Source organism: Branchiostoma floridae, chromosome 15 (genome assembly GCF_000003815.2).
Source record: "Branchiostoma floridae strain S238N-H82 chromosome 15, Bfl_VNyyK, whole genome shotgun sequence".
NCBI classification, from domain to species: domain Eukaryota; kingdom Metazoa; phylum Chordata; class Leptocardii; order Amphioxiformes; family Branchiostomatidae; genus Branchiostoma; species Branchiostoma floridae.
Genome location: NC_049993.1, coordinates 3669573 through 3682892, shown reverse-complemented (window position 1 = coordinate 3682892; position 13320 = coordinate 3669573). Strand labels below are relative to the sequence as shown.

Sequence of the window (13320 nt, the reverse complement as noted above, 5' to 3'; positions counted from 1 at the left end):
ATTTTACCATCGTGACTCAGTAACAGAGGTTCAAATAATCCGTAATGACCCTTAAAGATATCTAGGACTATGTTCGGGGTATTCAAGTCTCTATATTAACTAGAGGTGCTGCACTGACCACTGCCGTTCACATTGGGGAGCCTCCTTTCAACCTCCTTGTGTTTACCGATCGTTTCATAACCTATTCACCTCGACGCGCGTGTATTTAGCAAAGACATTTAGGCTCAAACCATTTCGTCTTTTAAAGAGGCCATTATAAGTTTTTGTTTTCTTGAGCTATTTCTAGGGATAACAGGTAAAAATTTGCAAATCATAAACACTTACCATAATTGCTGTTATATAAGATAACAAGTATGGAGTACGTGTCACAACAATCTGGGAGGGATAGCATGTTTGTGTAGGAATAGCCTCGCATGTTGCACAAATGTTGTCTTTTTTTCTTGTTTTTACGTATATTTGTAGATACTGCTGTCCTTTCTTAACGAATTACCCGCACAGACCCAAAACGTATCCAGGACTATACCTTATGTACGTTATATTTTAGTCTCTATTTCTAGAGCTAAGAGGTAAAAATTGCAAATCATGAACACTTTTCTTGTTTTATGTGTGGATGCTGCTGCCCTTCCTTAACGAATTACCCGTACAGACCCAAACATGTATAGAGGACTTTACCTTATGTGCGGGGTATTTAAGTCCCAATTTCAACTAGAGATACTGCACTGTCGTTTACATCAAGAAGCATCCTACTTACCAATCCGTTCTTGTAACGATTTACCACGACGACCCCCCCCCCCCGTTTTTCGTTGAAATAGTTTATCTAGTTCCAACAACAATATTCAAAATAATAGCGACTTACCATTGCTGCTATAGAACAGATGAAAGGCTGGTAGGGCGAGCTCGAGTGAGTACAATCCTCTGGGAGGGGTAGATTTGTATCGTGATAACGTGAGCAAAAGTTATTGTCTCCGGCGGGTTACCTATTGCCCCAGCGCTTGTTGATTCTGAGGCCCCTGAAAGGCCCCTTCCCAAGAGCAAGAACGAGCCGGAATGCCGTCAGAACACAGATTCCTTGCTATTCTTAGTCATAGTGTATTCTAGAAATTCTCACTGCATCACAGATATTTGCGCCCGTTCTTTTGGCTGGTCCAAAGGTTTATGGCATGCTAAAAACGGCCGAGGTGCATTTGAAGTGGAGAAATATAGAACGGCATTCAAAGTGCATTCTAAAAGTAAAGCACTCTACGGCATTCCAACATTATCAGAAACATTCTTATCTCAGTCGATGGAGAAGCGAAATGGTAAGCCACTTTGAATCCTGTCAGAATGTGGCCAAAAGAATATCTGGGGTGCAGTGAATATTTCTAAAATACACAATGAATTCCAAGGAATAGAAAATAAATTTTTATTCTGCCGGCATTTTTGCTCATTCCTTCTCGTGTGAAGGTGATATAAGGCCCATTTGAAATTCCTACCCGAATGTGGCACGAATTCGAATACTTAATTCTGCCTGGTTCTGCTTGATTCCTGGTAATTTGGTTTCAGTGTGAAGGCCGTATGATGCAGAGCATGACCCAGTTAGATGAGAATAAGGCAACCTTTGGACTTGTTTTAGTGTACGAACACGAGGTGGCCATGCGGATATCATGCATGTCAAGAAATGGCCGAAATGTACGAAGTTAGGATAAGACTACGTCACACTTAATTTCCGATGACTTCAGGGTTCTGACAACTTCCGACAATAGCTGTCGACAAATTTCGGACAACGTTGCAAGTTACCTGCATATCCCTTACTTTGAATGGATGAATCGACATCGACACTGCGGTGTCGATTAATTCTGACCAATCAGAAGGAGCGATACGCACCGGGCTTGCCGGAATCTATGTGTTACGGCGTCATAACCAACATAAAACAAGCTAGACCTTCTGATTGGTCCACGGCGCCTGGATATATGATAATATCAAAACAAATATTGTAACTGTCATATCTACCTTTCAGACCTACACACCTACATGAATTTTTCAACCCTCAAACCACAGTATGGGGTCAAAAGTGACCCCAGGCGTATATTCATATGTCCCATTATGACATTTCTGATTGAAAACAAATGTCCTCCCATGAGTTTGTTTGTATATATGTCTTATAACTTCTCATACGTTTTTACAGAGATTGGCTCATTGTTGATTAGAAAGTTTATGTATGGTCCAGTGGGGTCAAAACTGACCCCAGCATTTTTTTAAACAAACTTTTGAGTCCTACGCCTAAACTGCTTATTGTATGAACACGAAATTTTCAGAGAATGATGTACATGTGCAACGAAGTTATCGTAACAACTTTTGGGTCATTGTCATGTTATATGACGACGCTATGACGTCATTTAGCTTAAATTGGCCGCCATCTTGGATATCGACTGATGACGTCATCAAATTAGCATAAACTATGAATATTGAATCGTAAAATTTACGTTGAATTTCATAAGATGTCATGAACAAGTGTGTTTTGCCAAGAAAACCTTAAAACTTGAAAGTTTAACCCACAAATTAGAAAATTGCATAATAAATATGCCTGTCATAATTCCGTTCCCATGGCAACGTGAAAAATGATTAACTTATTCTATTCACTTAAATTGCTTGCAATCAACATTTTCTCAAAAGGGACCACGTTTGGTGGCCCTAGCATAAGCTTTTCAGGGGCTATGTGACTTAAAGTTGGTTCAGGCATAAAAACAACTTTACCCGGTCTGAATAGTGTTAGTGCACAATGAGGTCCCCATGATCTTTTGCATAAAATTATGATACTGAGCTAGACTTATTCTCACTTAATCATGTGTAACTGTCCCACATAGATTAATGAAGCTATACATAGAGTCACACAAAAAAACTGTATTCCCACAAAAAAACTGTATTTGTACCCCTATTTACGGTTGTAACCGTAACCGGCTTCGAGCTAGATAGATACAACTTTTTACGGGTGGTTTGCGGGTTAAAGTTGTTAATGATAAAAGCTTCGTTTAACAGTAGCTCTTATACCACTAGCAAATAGAGCACACGTGGTTACACAACAGGTTTGCCGGGCCATTGTTATCTGGACACCAAGTGCCTTATCAGTGATGACCAATGGATGACCCCTGCATCTGTTGACAGAGTTACATGGAGTTTGGTCATTTGTGCTGACCAACAGATGATTGCCGCTTCTGTTGTCACAGTTACATGGAGTTTAGACATTCGTGCTGACCAACAGGTGACCCACTACTTCTGTTTGCAGAGCTACATGGGGTTTGGTCATTTGTGATGACCAAGGAGTGATACCTCGCTTCTGTTGGCAAAGTTACATGGAGCAGTTGTACACGGTGGTGGAACATAAGTTCGACTGGTGAACGCGTGCTTTCTTCATTTGAGGAAACACATAATGAATACGTTACCATTAGAGCTTCTTGATGTTTTAACTTAAGCTTTCTCTTGGCAAGAGGCCAGATTATACAAGACATCACAGAGATGCTACTTATTGCCACCCCCCCCCCCCATAGCAGTTTAATTCTGGGCAAACACCACTCTAAACAAAACACCATTAAACAAAGAGTTCTTTTTGTACCCAAAATATTGAAGATGCTCAATTTTCTTGTTAAGTTAACGGGACGTGCCCTAATATGGTACCCGCCCGAATATGGCATGAAGTTTTTGCTGATATTATTTTGCAGTACGCCGTGTTTGTTGCTACTGACTATGCTGATTAAGAAAGTACAAGTCCATGCGCATATCTTTGATTTCCATATTCAGGTCATACATATTCACTTCACGTTTTCATTTTTGTAAAAAAAAAAAACATTATTTTAACAATAATGTCGGTAGCGCTGAACCACTGCCGTCACTAGTCACTGCGCATTGGATGCTCATGCCGCTATATATACGAACTGTGCCAAACATTCACACAACTGCCGTACACATAAGAAATAAAGCCCGACAAAACACTTTAAATATGAGTCTTCAAATGTTTGTTGACTACAAAACCTGCAAATTGATATTTCTAATCTCTTCAGCATCATTTAAGGCCAAATTTGTCACTAAAGTGCAATGTATAACACTGGGATCAAACCTATGCACCCCTGTAGAGAAATGAGCAGCTCCAGAGAGTGGTTTATCTACATATTATATAGTCAAACGTACCCTTTCGACCTTTGTGTTCCAAGTGGGAAGACACAGCAATTTGATCTCAGGTACGTAAGGATCTAAAAACGTGTTTTCCACCCTTTATATCTTTGCCGAAGTTTGTAGTAGGATTTTGAATTCGACGCAGACTGCGCTTGTTCAGTATCTTTTCCTAATTGAAACCAGGGACCACATTCCACCGCCATGAAAAATAACACAGATTACACATGCCCTATATACAGTAATCTTTGTATGAATTGTGAGCTTCTTATTAGGCAAGACTCTCTTCAATAGCCTTGGAAAAGTAGCTGCTGGTTGTCTTATTATTGTGACCGAATACAGCATATAATATTTCACCCATGAAATAATTGTCTGTCCCATTATTGATTTTTCCCCTGCGGGAATAGACTCTTCTTTTGGTGATACCTACTGTTAAATGGACCAGTCCAAAAACACTTAACCACTAAAAAAAGGACCAATATATAATCATCCCAGTCTAAATTTGCATATATTTCCGTGTGAAAATGGACCTTTCCAGTGCCATCCACATGTAACCTGGACATGAGTTTGTGCTTTGTTATGAATCATTGATATTGAAAATACAAGAAATACTCGTATCAAGGAGGCAAAATTCAAAGAAAATGTTTTAATATTCAGTCATTATATCCGAGCCTTTTGTTTTTCAGTCCATTTATTTTGGTATAGCGTTGAGGAGATGGAGTGAAATATGCAGTAATTGCTCCCGAATGTGTCATTCCTAGTGTTGGGTTGTTGTAAGACAGGAGTTACATATAAGGTTATGTAAATCATAACTCGATACCCCGTCTCGGCCATATCTATGGCATTTGGTGTGAGACTACTACAGAGCATATCATAACAAACCAAATGACACAGCAGAGAAGAAACTCTATGCAAATTGTAATGTTTTCACACAACTTTTTCTGTATCTATTCACAGCTTGGCGTATATGTTACTAAAGATGAACACTTTTCTGGAAGTCTTGAGGGCTGGTCGTCAATATGCCGATCTCCCAACACTTATGGTGGCGTGTGTGTGTGTGCTGACATATCTGTATATTCGGGGACCTAGGAACCTACCACCAGGACCATGGGGGTGGCCGCTTCTCGGAAACGGTCCCATGTTAGCCAAGGTAAGCAAGCCATTGCATTTGCTCCTAGCCTCTTTAGTCTTGCAGGGCAAGCCTTGGCAGTTAAACCTATCCAGACTGGGGGGAGGGGGGATAAAAGTGCCTGCGCCAAATTTGACGAGTACCTAACTTCGGCTAGAGCCGTCCCTCGGATAGGACGTTAAATGTAGGTCCCGTGTATGGGGAGAGTCAGAGTCCATGTACGTGTAAGAGCCCCCACGTGTACGATGGTGCGGTGTGAGATGGAGCAAACTCTTGTGTCTGGAGTTGGCGATTCACTTCAAATCACCCGGATGGAGGCCTGGCGAACCTCCATACCGAATCAGCCACACGAAAGGGCATGTCACCCCGTAAGGGGCGGCATAACCCCGCCGTGACATGTGCGTATTTGAAAAGGTGTCCTTTGACACGTATTCCGCCATACCCTTGATTGCCATCGTATATGGTTGGTTGGTTGGTTGGTTGGGTAATCCTGGTTGTTTTTGATGTTATATTTGAAACCTATTGATAAGAAATTGATATTTTGGCGACGCCTAACGGGTGGAGCTGATAGTGCTACATTACGTTCGAGTTTCCAAAATTCAGCTGTAAATTTCTTAGATTCATGTTACAATGTCAGTTAATCCACCTTCAAATACCATGCCCTAATCACAATGGAAAACATTCCACTTCCCAACTGCTTTAAACCACCTTTACGTTAAAGGTTACTATTTGTAATTACTACTTTGATATACTTTTTGGCGACGCCTCATGTGCGAGTCTATTTGTGAAGTATCGTGTGCTGTCTACAGGAATTCCAGGAATTGTACAAAAATGTACCCACATGGATTTTACCTCACATGGATGTTTTGTTTAAAATCTTAGTTCCCAGGAAAATCTCTACAGGGAGAAAAAAAAGTACCTCAGGAACTATGCACTGACCATCGTCATCATCACAATAACGTTATCTTAGCATGGAAGTTCATCTGTGTTGGTTGAATACATTATAAAAAAATGCTAACACTTTACTTCCAACACCGAATTAAACTATAGGGACTTACCCCTCTAATTTTTCGGTCAATCTCCCTCGACCTTGTTCACAGAATGACCCTCTCTATCTCTAGAAGTGACATAAGACTTCCTGATATTTAAGACCCCATCCTGCAAAAGTGGTGTCTTCCTGACGTCACTGCTGGAGATAGAAAGGGCCATTCTGTGAACAAGGCCGACGGAGAGTGACCAAAACTTTAGAGGGGTATATGTCACTATAGTTTAATTCAGTGTTGGAAGTAAAGTCTTAGCATTTTTTCTACCATAAAAATCATTGCCAGTCTTGTTTCTCATCTATTTCCAGTCGACCTTTCTTCCTGCCACTCTCATGGATCTATCCAAAGAATACGGTGACGTCATGACGGTCTGGATTGGCCGGGTTCCTACCATCGTCCTGACTGGGTACGAGACTATCCGGACCGCCCTGGTCAAGAGAGCTGAGGATTTCTCTAGTCGAAAAACGCATTCACCAGTTGCGAAATTACGTGGGGACGGCATCACAGCTGACGGTAACTCTTAATTTCTTGAATAAAGAATGGAAAGGTAGGCCATTAGCAATAGTGTCAAGAACAACGTGTTTGTTTCGAGGTACAGTCAAACCTGCCCAAGGTCCACCTCTTCTTAGCGACCACCTGGCCATTACTACCGCTATCTCTCGGTTCCCAAAATTTTCTCCATTGACGTAAGCATTACGTGACCTCTTCACAACGACCACTTAGCCAACGCCACCGCCAAAAATTGGCACCAAATCCCTGCCTACAACGACTGCATAATTTTCAAATTTTGAGGTGTCAGTTTCCGTCGGATTTTGCGGTAATATAACAAACTATTTATGTGGCCAAAGTTTTGGAAACATTTTGGACATTTTTTTTTCAAAACGTGACAATCTCTTTGCGTCGCGTAGCATCTTCTTGACGTCACATAGCTTGACCGTATAAAATCTAAGCCCGATGGTCCTGGTTTTGAGTCCTCTGATATGCTCCAACACTGTGCCATTAGGAAACCGTAAGGCACTTAACACCAAATTCCTCGCTTTACTGAAGGGAAAATTACTACTTGTCATCGTTTAGGGACATCGACAGATAGGACGTTTAATATATGTCTTCAATTGAATTATAATGGAATTCAATCTGTCCGTACATATAGCACATTCTGTGTGTAAAGTCATAATGCTGTTTACCGTGTATGAAACAAGAAAGATTACGCAAGCAACCTTCTCTTACGGCAAGTCATGTGCCTGCTTTATTTTTCTGGTATGCTTACAAATGAGCTATTAAAAGAAATTGAGGAAAGTATTTTTATTGGACACAATATTAGTTCATTTCTTGAGTTATATCCCCTTCAAAAGTTTTTGACAGAAATACCCCTGCTATCACAACACTAGCCGCTAGGGGTCCAAACTCATGTCACTTCTTTCGAAACACAAGAGCTGTCTAACAACTAAAAATCGTGACCATAGCTTGTTCAGAGCACGAGATAGCAACACCAGAAATTACGATGCAGTACCAAGGGAAGCCGCTAGGGGGCCCAAAATGAATCTAATAATTTCCAGCTTTCATCACACCCCACCAACATATCAAGTATGAAACCAATCCACCAAGCCGTTCTTGAGTTATCTTGTTGACAGACACACACACAGATACACAGACAAACGCCGGGTAAAACATAACCTCCATGCCATTTCATGCAGGTAAAAATGCAAGTCTCGTTTATTTTCAGGTGTGATCTTCGCAGTCTACGGCCAACGATGGAAACAGCTGCGCAAATTCACCCTGATGACTCTTCGTGACTTCGGCGTCGGCAAGCGGAGTTTGGAGGGCAAGGTCAACGAGGAAGCCAACGCGCTAGTTCATGCGATATTGTCGCAAAACGGACAACCATTCGACGTAAAAATCATGCTGCAAAACACCGTTTGTAACATCATTTTCTCCATTGCCTTTGGGGATCGCCTTGAATATGACAACCCCGATTTTCTTCGACTTATAGGCATGTTGAACACCGCTATTACAAGTAAGCCCACTGTCGGTGATATGCTTTACATGATTCACCCCGTGTTTCGATACATCCAGCCCAGTGGGGCTTCCTTGATAGAAACGTCAGGGAAACTGTACGAGGCGCTCCGTGAGTTCTGCAGGGAACGGATAGAGAAGCACAGGCTGACCTTTGACCCCAACAACATCCGGGACTTTATCGACGCCTTTCTCTTGGAGCAGCAACAGAGGGCCCCGGATGTACGAGCTCGGGAGAATTTCGCCGACAGGCAGCTGAAAGAGGTGCGTTCAACTTGAATGAATGAATGAATGAATGAATGAATGAATGAATGAATGAATGAATGAATGAATGAATGAATGAATGAATGAATGAATGAATGAATGAATGAATGAATGAATGAATGAATAGATGGATCAATATAGAAAATGAAGTAAGGAATGAGCTCCAGCCTAGGGGAGGAAGAAAGAAGGAAGGAAATAAGAAAGGACGGAACGGAAGGAAGGTACTAAAGACATTAAAAATGACGGAAGGGAAAAGAAGTAAAAGAAAGGAAGAAACACGTTGATACATGTTTGATTTATTGTCGGCTTATTTATTTTACACCTTTAGGTACTGATAGACTTGTTCCTGGCCGGTACCGATACTACAGGCGCCACCACTCACTGGGCCCTGCTGTACATGATGATCAACCCAGACATCCAGGAAAAGGTAAGTTTCAGACATCTTTCTACGCAGGGACATCCGACGGCGAAACCGCCTGTCAGGATGTATCCTGCTCTCTCAACCGTCACTCTTGGTTCCTGACTGCCCTGCTTATAAATATTAAAGGGTTACCCTTATATATGCGAAATCCCTTTTGAAACTGAAAGGCCTATTCTCTGATTGACTGACAGCTGGTTTGTGGCTACGCCCACAGGAACTAAGAGTGACGGTTGAGAAAGCAGGATACATTCAAACAGGTGGTTTCGCCGTTGGGTGTCCCTGCGTTGGAGATTGGTTCTAGATCTGTTTTAGTAACGTTACCGCAGAAAGAGTATTGGACGAACTTATTCATTTTTTGTCGCAACAGACCCATTTTGAAATGGCTTCCCTTCTTGTAGTTTTGGCCAACGTCACATGTCCAAACCGGGGCACGGCCGGGCAGTTCTGGGGAACGAAAAGTATGATACAAACGACACCAAACAACAAAAAAGAATCTAAAAAAAAATTATTGCCTGCAAGTTTCAGCTCGAAAATTCCAGTATCTCAAGAAAAGCTCCCTACAAATACATAGGGTACAAATTACAAAGCCCTCTAAGCCTTTGCCTTAACTTAAATAACAACATGGCGGAAGCTAGATTGCGTCATACATCAGTGACGTCAAACACCAACAACAGCAAGCTTTATTTACATGACAAAAAGTACAGTTGTAACTCTTGTAAGGTCAACTATAAGCTACAACAAAAAAGAGAATACATAATACATCTTAAAAAATCAAATAATATAGGGTAATAGGATTCTACTAATCAAACGATATAGAATAATAAGATTCTACTAATTAAACAATATAGAATAATAAGAAAGAAGTTCTATACAATCGGGTAGGGCTAAACTTGAGAATCACTGTCTTTTTTTATAATTACAAATCTTTTATGTACTTACCTTATCATTATGATAGGTGTTGGATCTGAAGATATAGTCAAATCTACTTAAACACACAAGACCACAATATCACATTTCTTAGCCATCCTATCCATCCTATCCAATCCCTCGATACAAAACACTCAGCCTTCATGGTTGTGGCTCTTGCCGTCCTGCCGTTTCCGACAAAACCACATCTCCACGCTATCCCATCAAATACTTTCATATAACACACTAACCCGTCATACACCGCGGAAAAAATGGCGGCGCCCATACATGCCAACGAAAACAGTACATGTTTTCTATCCCAAACCTGTAAATATGCGTATCATAACCACAGGTTCATCAGGAGATAGACTCTGTACTGGGACAGAGCACGCCGTCCTACGCACAACGGAACCTGCTGCCCTACATAACAGCGACCCTAGCGGAAGCCTAGCGAATGAAACCCGTTGCGCCACTGAGTGTTGGGCACGCACCGTCCAAGGAAACCACCCTCAATGGCTACAACATTCCTCAGGAAGCAATAATCTTGGTATAAACAGTGATGGTTATAATCTCATATTTTCCTTTTATTTATTTTTTAGACGACACAGATCAACTTGTGTTTATGTGTTTCGTGATGCGTTACATATCAACCTGTGTTCATGTGTTTCGTGATGCGTTACAGATCAACGTGTGTGCATGTGTTTCGTGATGCGTTGCAGATCAACTTGTGTTCATGTGTTTCGAGAGGCTTTACAGTTTAACCTGTGTTCATGTTTATAGTGATGCGTTATAGACCAACTTGTGTTCATGTGTTTCGTGAGGCTTTACGCTTTAACTTGTGTTCATGTTTATAGTGATGCGTTACAGACCAACTTGTGTTCATGTGTTTCGTGATGCGTTACAGATCAACTTGTGTTCATGTGTTTCGCGATGCGTTACATGTATACAGATCAACTTGTGTTTATGTGTTTCGTGATTCGTTACAGATCAACTTGTGTTCATTCGTTTCGTGATGCGTTACAGGTCAACTTGTGTTCATGTGTTTCGTGAGGCTTTACAGTTTAACTTGTGTTCATGTTTATAGTGATGCGTTACAGACCAACTTGTGTTCATGTGTTTCGTGACGCGTTACAAATCAACGTGTGTGCATGTGTTTCGTGATGCGTTAAAGATCAACTTGTGTTCATGTGTTTCGTGATGTGTTACAGGCCAACCTATGGTCCGTGCACATGGACCCCAAGCTGTTCCCGGAACCGAACACCTTCCGACCGGAACGTTTTCTTGATCAGGACGGAAACTTCGTCAAACACGAGGCGCTCGTCCCGTTCTCTATGGGTGAGTCACTGAGGATATTTCAAAGATAAGTTGTAGTCTTCCGGTGGTTAGGGTGAAAGCCCACCGTGTAGACAATTTGACATTTAGTAGCGAGGACCAATCAAATAAATGCTAGCAGGTCACCGACATTAGGCAATCACTGTCCAGTTGCTAGCTTTTCGCACTCTTGCTTATTGTGTAAGCAGATTTTGCACCGTGGGAGAGTTTTACATGTTCACAGCAGCAGGTGTATACAACCAGTTTAAAAAGCTTCAGATCTAGAAGCAGGATATATCTTCACTTCCAGCACTTTATCTCACAATAGCCTACTCAAGATAACTTATTGAACATATAAACGCATCAGTTTGATTATTGTATCTACCGAAAAATTGCACCACCGGTGCCTCTAGATAGACAACGCAATTGTGAGGCTGATACCAGTTGAGCCACAGGGACATTATGGATAAGGCCACAATAACTTTATTTTATGGATGTCATTGATTTTAACCTGTTTTAAAAAAAACGTGGCCACATGTGACTCAAGAGCATCCCCTTGTCGAGCAGAGTTCTATGCTTGTGAGAGGATCTACTTCCCAGGGTAACGGGGCACATGGTCCGGGCACAGCGCACTTGTTTCTCCTCTTTCAACAATAATGGCAATATAAACATGATTGAAATGGCAACAATTGTCTCTTACAGTATTACTAGTGGTGCACAAAAGACAAGTCTAGGAAAGGATGGATTTCTCCTGTGGTTTGGCAGCATTTTTGGTGGATTTTGTTTCCTTCTTTCTTTTACCCCTGTGCTTTAGTTTGGGATCTCAAGAGGATGTGATCAATAAAATAAAGCGGGTGTGACCTAATGGTTTTTATTCTTTTCTTTAGGCCCCCGAACTTGCCTTGGTGAACAGCTGGCAAAGATGGAACTCTTCTTGTTGTTCGTCTCCTTGATGCAGCGTTTCACATTTCATCTGCCAGAGGGCGCACCTAAGCCGTCCACGCTGGGAGCCTATGAGATGAGTAACATTGTCAATCTGGCGCCCCACTTTGAACTGTGCGCAGTTCCACGTGGATAGCTTCAACCAATGAATGTGTATGGAATCTACGACAGTTCTAGGAAAATACGAATTTTTGACCACATCAATCCTAGATCAGAGTTACAAACCTAGAATTGATGCGTTCCAAAATTCGTACTTTCCCAGAACTGTCGTAGAGTGGAATTTGTTATCACTAAGTAGCACAGTAGGGGCATCTTCTCTGGATAGTTTTAAAGAACGCTTGCAGATAGATGTGCAAAGGTTAGGTGTGACTCGTCGTTCAGTGTAATATAACCAGCTGCTGCCGCACCGGGTGCCTGCGAAGCTGGTGTGTTACGTCGGAGGGCAGTTATACCCGCTATATTAATACAGATAAAGAAATCGGTACGAAGTGTAACAATAAGCCAATAAGCACCGAGTTAGAAACAAGGGTGTGAGACATTTAAAAGTTCTTTAACCAATCTGTTTCAAACTCATAACTCTTAAGCTATGGGATTATACATGGATGTATAGTACCAAATGGAAATGAATTGTGCAATGATTATATCATACCGTTTACAATATTTTTTGTTTTTCTAACCAAGGGGACAAATTATCTTATATTAAGAATTCCAAAATAGATAAATAAATAACTCGAAGATTCTTTCCATAAAAATTCTCACAAGGAGTACAGTTTTTTATTATTTCATAAAAAAATAAGTCTAGACATGTATAGCAAAATTCTTCTTTCTTCTTCTTCTGTAAGAAAACACATTGTTGAAAAAATCTTAACTCGTGGACGAAATTTTTCCGTATAAAAAAGAATAATGATATAATATGATATGATATGATATGATATGATATGTAAAATAGAAAATGTATTCTTGGCCGTGTAGAAGAAAGCCACGATCATTTAGATCTTTCTACATCTAAATTATCACGCGCCTTTACTCACCATGAGAATAACAGCAATATGATAATTAATATTATAACATATAAAAGTTAAACAATTAAACAAAATGTCAATTTCAGTAGACCATCTTAACGAAATGGGTGAGACAGGGGATTCAAA

At 41.0% G+C, this 13320-nt stretch overlaps 1 pseudogene; it reads left to right on the top strand.

Moving 5' to 3' along the window:
* The first annotated feature begins 4141 nt into the window (after nt 1-4141).
* On the top strand, nt 4142-12308 carry LOC118432198 (annotated as a pseudogene).
* The last annotated feature ends 1012 nt before the right edge of the window (nt 12309-13320 follow it).